The 8,262-nt window shown below is 42.8% G+C and overlaps 1 long non-coding RNA gene across 1 annotated transcript; it reads left to right on the top strand.

The window, feature by feature from the left end:
* The first annotated feature begins 1,860 nt into the window (after positions 1-1,860).
* On the top strand, positions 1,861-7,658 carry LOC309618181. Its single transcript, XR_014238344.1, has 2 exons — positions 1,861-4,795; positions 5,119-7,658. It is a non-coding gene; the product is annotated as an uncharacterized lncRNA (long non-coding RNA).
* Positions 7,659-8,262: the final 604 nt, after the last annotated feature.

Here is an 8,262-nt window from a genome sequence, read left to right as displayed (position 1 = left end):
TTGTTAAACGTTTCTTCTATTTTCTCCATTCTGTTTCCAAGATTTTGGATCATCTTTACTATCATTACTCTGAATTCTTTTTCAGGTAGACTGCCCATTTCCTCTTCATTTGTTTGGTCTAGTGCGTTTTTACCTTGCTCCTTCATCTGCTGTGTTTCTCTGTCTTCTCATTTGGGTTAACTTACTGTGTTTGGAGTCTCTTTTTCACAGGCTGCAGTTTTGTAGTTCCCATGGTTTTTGGTGTCTTCTCTCAGTGGGTAAGGTTGGTTCAGTGGGTTGTGTAGGCTTACTGGTGGAGGGACTAGTGCTTGTGTTCCAGTGAATGAGGCTGGATCTTGTCTTTCTGGTGGGTAGGACCATGTCCGGTGGTGTGTTTTGAGGTGTCTGTGACCATATTATGAGTTTAGGCAGCCTCTCTGCTAATGGGTGTGTCTGTGTTCCTGTCTTGCTAGTTGTTTGGCATAGGGTGCCCAGCACTGTATCTTGCTGGTTGTTGAGTGGAGCTGGGTCTTCTTAACATTGAGATGGAGCTCTCTGGGAGAGCTTTCGCTGTTTGATATTATGTGGAGCCAGAAGGTGTCTGGTGGACCAATGTCCTGAAAGCTCTCTCACCTCAGAGGCACAAACATGACACCAGTCAGAGCCCCAAGACCCTGTCAGCCACACGGCTCAGAAGAAAAGGGAGAAAAAAAGAAAGAAAGACAGAAAAAAATAAAATAGACTAAAATAAAGTTATTCAAAAAAAATAATTATTAAAAATAAAAAATGTTAACAAGTAATAAAAGAAAAAAAATGGACAGACTGAACCCTAAGACAAATGGTAAAAGCAAAGCTATACAGACAAAATCACACAAAGAAGTATACACATACACACTCACAAAAAGAGAAAAAGGAAAAAAAATACATATATCCTTGCTCCCGAAGTCCACTGCCTCAATTTTGGGTTGACTCGTTGTCTATTCAGGTATTCCACAGATACAGGGTACATCAAGTTGATTGTGGAGATTTAATCCGCTGCTTCTGAGGCTGCTGGGAGAGATTTCCCTTTCTCTTCTTTGTTTGCACAGCTCCTGGGGTTCAGCTTTGGATTTGGCCCTGCCTCTGCGTGTAGGTTGACTGAGGGCATCTCTTCCCCACCCAGACAGGAAGGGGTTAAAGGAGCGGCTGATTAGGGGGCTCTGGCTCACTCAGGCTCATTGGAGGGAGGAGTACGGAATGCGGGGCAAGCCTGCGGTGGCAGAGGCCGGCTTGACGTTGCAACAGCCTGAGGCATGCCGTGTGTTCTCCCGGAGAAGTTGTCCCTGGACAGGGGCCCCTGGCAGTGGCGGGCTGAACAGGCTCCATGGAGGGGAGGTGTGGATAGTGACCTGTGCTTGCACACAGGCTTCTTGGTGGCTGCAGCAGCAGCCTTAGCGTTTTATGCCTGTATCTGGTGTCTGTGCTGATAGCCACAGCTCGCGCCTGTCTCTGGAGCTCGTTTAGGTGGTGCTCTGAATCCCCTCTCCTCACGCACCTCAAAACAATTGTCTCTTGCCCCTTAGGCAGGTCCAGACTTTTTCCCGGACTCCCTCCCGGCTAGCTGTGGTGCACTACCCCCCTTCAGGCTGTGTTCACGCAGTCAACCCCAGTCCTCTCCCTGGGATCTGACCTCCGAAGTCTGAGCCTCAGCTCCCAGCCCCCACCCGCCCCAGCAGATGAGCAGACAAGCCTCTCAGGCTGGTGAGTGCTGGTTGGCACTGATCCTCTGTGCGGGAATCCCTCCGCTTTGCCCTCTGCACCCATGTTGCTGCGCTCTACTCCGTGGCTTTGAAGCTTCCCCCCCCAACCCCCCGCCTCCGCCAGTGAGGGGGCTTCCTAGTGTGTGGAAACCTTACCTCCTTCACAGCTCCCTCCCAGAGGTGCAGGTCCTGTCCCTATTCCTTTGTCTGTTTTTTCTTTTGACTTACCCAGGTATGTGGGGGAGTTTCCTGCCTTTTGGGAAGTCTGAGGTCTTCTGCCAGCATTCAGTAGGTGTTCTGTAGGAGTTTCTCCACATGTAGATGTATTTCTGATGTATTTGTGGGGAGAAAGGTGATCTCTACATCTTACTCTTCCGCCATCTTGACGGTCTCCCTGGAATCTGTATTTTTAATGAGCTGTCTAGATGCTTCTGAGGCATGTTAAAATTTGGGAACTCCTGCATTACATCTTGGTTCCTCTCTTGGGCTGAGGGAGGTGCTGAGATGAACAGCTGCTGGTTGTGCAGATGGGAAGTGTTGGGTGGGTGAGTGGGTAGGTAGTATGAGCCAAAGGCTAAACCAGTGGTTCTCCAATTATGCTGTGCATATACACCATCTGGGGATCTTGTTAAAATCCAGATTCAGATTTAATAGGTGCAGGGTGGGAGCTGTAATTCTGCATTTCTTTTTTTTTTCTTCCAGTTTCATTGAGATATGATTGACATACAGCACTATATAAATATTTGGTGTACAACGTAATGATTTGACTTACATACACCATGAAATAATTATCACAGTAAGTTTGGTGAATATCAGTCATCTCATATAGATATGAAACTAAAGAAACAGAAAATTTTTAAAATTTTTATTTTTGGCTGTGTTGGGTCTTCGTTGCTGTGCGTGGGCTTTCTCTAGTTGCGGCAAGCGGGGGCTACTCTTCATTGTGGTGTGCGGGCTTCTCATTGTGGTGGCTTCCTTTGTTGTGAAGCATGGCCTTTAGGCACACGGGCTTCATTAGTTGTGGCACGTGGGCTCAGTAGTTGTGGCTCACGGGCTCTAGAGTGCAGGCTCAGTAGTTGTGGTGCACGAGCTTAGTTGCTCTGCGGCATGTGGGATCTTCCCGGACCAGGGATCAAAACCGTGTCCCCTGCATTGGCAGGCGGATTCTTAATCACTGTGCCACCAAGGAAGTCCCTAGAAAAATTTTTTCCTAGAACTCTTAGGATTTACTCTCTTAACAACTTTCACATATAACATAGAACAGTGTTAATTATTTTGACCATGTTGTACATTACTTCCCTAACACTTATTTCTCTTATAACTGGAAGTCTGTTTCTGCATTCCTAACAAGCTCACAGGTGATGCCAATGCTGATGCTGAGGTTCCATGGACCTCACTTTGAGGGATCTCAGGGGCTGTCCTAGATGAGACACAGTGGATGGATTCTCAATTCTGGCTGCACATTCAGACCCTTGGTGAATTTTTGATATACCAATCTTCAGGTCCCATCCCGAGAGAATACTGATATTTTGTAAAAGTTCCTCCGGTAATTCCATTGTGTGGCCAAGGTTAAGAACCACTATTTTAAAGCAGGGTGAGGGGCAAAAGAATGTACATGCAGAAGGCTTGTCAGCTTTTTTGTTGCCCTGTACTTCTTCCTTTGGAAAGTTTCTGTCTCACGCCACTGACTTGCCACTGCTGATCTTGAGGCCGACTTCAGAGCCAAGAGAACAAACACTCTGATTCACCTGTCTGAAGGGGCTGGGACGAGGGGCTGTTCCTGTGCCCTGATGGTGTTTACCCCGTACAACAAGGTGCTCGGTTGCTGGCTGATGGGTGTGAGAGTTTTCTCAGGGGCTCTGGAACTCAGAACATTGTTATTTTCTAGCTGGAGATCAGATCCCTGATTTTCTCATTTAAAGTATCACCTGCCCCGCCCACCAGCCCTCTGCTCTCATATTCAATAGCTCACCTCCACCACTCCTAGCTTTGGGTGGCTTCTCTGATGAACCCCCATATCCGAGCATTTCACACTGGCTAGAGGCAGCTCCAGGTGCAAGACATGGATTGTGCTTATTTAACCCCTCTCCCAAACATCTCCCCCACTTTTTACCTGGATTTGCCCCCAAAGCCTCTGATCTCAACCATCATACTATACTAAAACTGTTTACTGGACCCTGTGGTGGGAAGTAATTTAGAGTGGCAGTTAAGAGCTTTGACCTCAGACCAATCACCTTATCTTTGATAAAGGAAGCAAGAATATACAATGGAGAAAAGAGAGCCTCTTCAATAAGTGGTGCTGGGAAAACTGGACAGCTACATGTAGAAGAATGAAATTAGAACATTCCCTAACACCATACACAAAATTAAACTCAAAATGGATTAAATACTTAAATGTAAGGTCAGACACCATAAAACTCTTTCAGGAAAACATAGGAAGAACACTCTATGACATAAATCACAGCAATATCCTTTTTGACCCACCTCTTAGAGAAATGGAAATAAAAACAAAAATAAACAAATGGGACCTAATGAAACTTAAAAGCTTTTGTACAGCAAAGGAAACCATAAACAAGACCAAAAGACAACCCTCAGAATGGAAAAAAATATTTGCAAATGAAGCAACTGACAAAGGAATAATCTCCAAAATATACAAGCAGCGCATGCAGCTCAATATCAAAAAAACAAACAACCCAATCTAAAAATGGGCAGAAGACCTAAATAGACATTTCTCCAAAGAAAATATACAGATTGCCGACAAACACATGAAAGGATGCTCAACATCACTTATCATTAGAGAAATGCAAATCAAAACCACAATGAGGTATCACCTCACACTGGTCAGAATGGCCATCATCAAAAAATCTACAAACAATAAATGCCAGAGAGGGTGTGGAGAAAAGGGAACCCTCTTGCACTGTTGGTGGGAAAGTAAATTGATGCAGCCACTATGGAGAACAGTATGGAGGTTCCTTAAAAAACTAAAAATAGAACTACCATATGACCCAGGAATCCTGCTACTGGGCATATACCCTGAGAAAACCATAATTCAAAAAGAGTTATGTGGGGCTTCCCTGGTGGCGCAGTGGTTGAGAATCCGCCTGCCAATGCAGGGGACACGGGTTCGAGCCCTGGTCTGGGAGGATCCCACATGCCGTGGAGCAACTACGCCCGTGAGCCACAACTACTGAGCCTGCGCGTCTGGAGCCTGTGCTCCGTAACAGGAGAGGCCACGACAGTGAAAGGCCTGCGCACTGCGATGAGGAGTGGCCCCCGCTTGCCACAACTAGAGAAAGCCCTCGCACAGAAACGAAGACCCAACACAGCCAAAAATAAATAAATAAATAAATAAATAAATTAAAAAAAAAAAAAAAAAAAAGAGTTATGTGGTGAAAAGGAGGACCTCTGGAGTGTGGAGATCTGGAGTTTGGAGATCCTGACATACTGATGATACCCTGACAGACTCAGAATCACAAAGAAGAGTCTTCTGATCATCACCATCTGGATGAAAGGCTCTTGGTGCTCCAGCCAGACGTCAAGGTTGTGCCTCTGAGGTGGGAGAGCCAACTGCAGGACACTGGTCCACAAGAGACCTCCCAGCTCCATGTAATACCAAATGGCCAAAATCTCCCAGAGATCTCCATTTCAACGCCAAGACCCAGCTTCACTCAACGACCAGGAAGCTACAGTGCAGGACACCCTATGCCAAACAACTAGCAAGACAGGAACACAACCCCATCCATTAGCAGAGAGGCTGCCTAAAATCATAATAAGGCCATAGACACCCCAAAACACACCACCAGACGTGGACCTGCCCACCAGAAAGACAAGATCCAGCCTCATCCACCAGAACACAGGCACTAGTCCCCTCCACCAGGAATCCTACACAACCCACTGAACCAACCTTAGCCACTGGGGACAGACACCAAAAACAACGGGAACTACGAACCTGCAGCCTGTGAAAAGGAGACCGCGAACACAGTAAGTTAAGCAAAATGAGAAGACCGAAAAACACACAGCAGATGAAGGACCAAGGCAAAAACCCACCAGACCTAACAAATGAAAAGGAAATAGGCAGTCTACCTGAAAAAGAATTCAGAATAATGTTAGTAAAGATGATCCAAAATCTTGGAAATAGAATAGAGAAAATACAAGAAATGTTTAACAAAGATCTAGAAGAACTAAAGAGTAGACAAACAGTGATGAACAACACAATAAATGAAATTAAAAATTCTCTAGAAGAGATCAATAGCAGAATAACTGAGGCAGAAGAATGGATAAGTGACCTGGAAGATTAAATAGTGGAAATAACTACTGCAGAGCAGAATAAAGAAAAAAGAATGCAAAGAATTGAGGACAGTCTCAGAGACCTATGGGACAACATTAAACGCACCAACATTCGAATTACAGGGGTCCCAGAAGAAGAAGAGAAAAAGAAAGGGACTGAGAACATAGTTGAAGAGATTATAGTTGCGAATTTTCTTAATTTGGGAAAGGAAATAATTAATCAAGTCCAGGAAGCACAGAGAATCCCATACAGGATAAATCCAAGGAGAAACACTCCAAGACACATATTAATCAAACTATCAAAAATTAAATACAAAGAAAAAATATTAAAAGCAGCAAGGGAAAAACAACAAATAACACACAGGGAATCCCCATAAGATTAACAGCTGATCTTTCAGCAGAAACTCTGCAAGTCAGAAGGGAGTGGCAGAACATATTTAAAGTGATGAAGGAGAAAAACCTACAACCAAGATTACTCTACCCAGCAAGGATCTCATTCAGATTCAATGGAGAAATTAAAACCTATACAGACAAGCAAAAGGTAAGAGAATTCAGCACCACCAAACCAGCTTTACAACAAATGCTAAAGGAACTACTCTAGGCAGGAAACACAAGAGAAGGAAAAGACCTACAATAAAAAACCCAAAACAATTAAGAATATGGTAACAGGAACATACATATCAATAATTACCTTAAATGTAAATGGGTTAAATGCTCCAACCAAAAGACATAGACTGGCTGAATGGATATAAAAACAAGACCCATATATATGCTGTCTACAAGAGACCCACTTCAGACCTAGGGACACATACAGACTGAAAGTGAGAGGATGGAAAAAGATATTCCATGCAAATGGAAATCAAAGAAAGCTGGAGTAGCAATTCTCATATCAGACAAAATAGACGTTAAAATAAAGACTATTACAAGAGACAAAGAAGGACCCTACATAATGATCAAGGGATCAATCCAAGAAGAAGATATGACAATTGTAAATCTTTATGCACCCAACATAGGAGCACCTCAATCCATAAGACAAATACTAACAGCCATAAAAGGGAAAATCGAAAGTAACACAATCATAGTAGGGGACTTTAACACCCCACTTTCACCAATGGACAAATCATCCAAAATGAAAATAAATAAGGAAACACAAGCTTTAAATGATACATTAAACAAGGTGGACTTATATGATATTTATGGGACATTCCATCCAAAAAGAAGAGAATACACACTCTTCTCAAGTGCTCATGGAACATTCTCCAGGATAGATCATATCTTGGGTCACAAATCAAGCCTTGGTAAATTTAAGAAAATTGAAATCATATCAAGTATCTTTTCTGACCACAACACTATGAGACTAGATATCAATTACAGGAAAAATCTGTAAAAAATACAAACACATGGAGGCTAAACAATACATTACTTAATAACCAAGGCATCACTGAAGAAATCAAAGAGGAAATTAAAAAATACCTAGAAACAAATGACAATGAAAACACGACGACCCAGAACCTATGGGATGCAGCAAAAGCAGTTCTAATAGGGAAGTTTATAGCAATACAATCCTACCTTAAGAAACAAGAAACATCTTAAATGAACAACCTAAACTTACACCTAAAGCAATTAGAGAAAGAAGAACAAAAATACCCCAAAGTTAGCAGAAGGTAAGTATTCATAAAGATCAGATCAGAAATAAATGAAAAAGAAATGAAGGAAACAATAGCAAAGATCAATCAAACTAAAAGCTGGTTCTTTGAGAAGATAAACAAAATTGATAAACCATTAGCCAGACTGATCAATAAAAATAGGGAGAAGACTCAAATCAATAGAATTATAAATGAAAAAGGAGAAGTAACAACTGACACTGCAGAAATACAGGAAAAGGACAAATTCTTAGAAATGCACAACATTCCGAGACTGAACCAGGAAGAAATAGAAAATATAAACAGACCAATCACAAGCACTGAAATTGAGACTGTGATTAAATATCTTCCAACAAACAAAAGCCCAGGACCAGATGGCTTCAGAGGAGAATTTTATCAAACATTGAGAGAAGAGCTAACACCTATCCTTCTCAAACTCTTCCAAAATATTGCAGAGGGAGGAACACTCCCAAACTCATTCTACGAGGGCATCATCACCCTGATACCAAAACCAGAAAAACATGTCACAGAGAAAGAAAACTACAGGCCAATATCACTGATCAACATAGATGCAAAAATCCTCAACAAAATACTAAGAAACAGAATCCAACAGC

This window comes from Balaenoptera borealis (assembly GCF_965194805.1).
Source record: "Balaenoptera borealis genome assembly, chromosome: 20".
Lineage (NCBI taxonomy): Eukaryota > Metazoa > Chordata > Mammalia > Artiodactyla > Balaenopteridae > Balaenoptera > Balaenoptera borealis.
The sequence above is the reverse complement of the archived record's forward strand: the minus strand, read 5'-3'. Positions and strand labels throughout refer to the sequence as shown.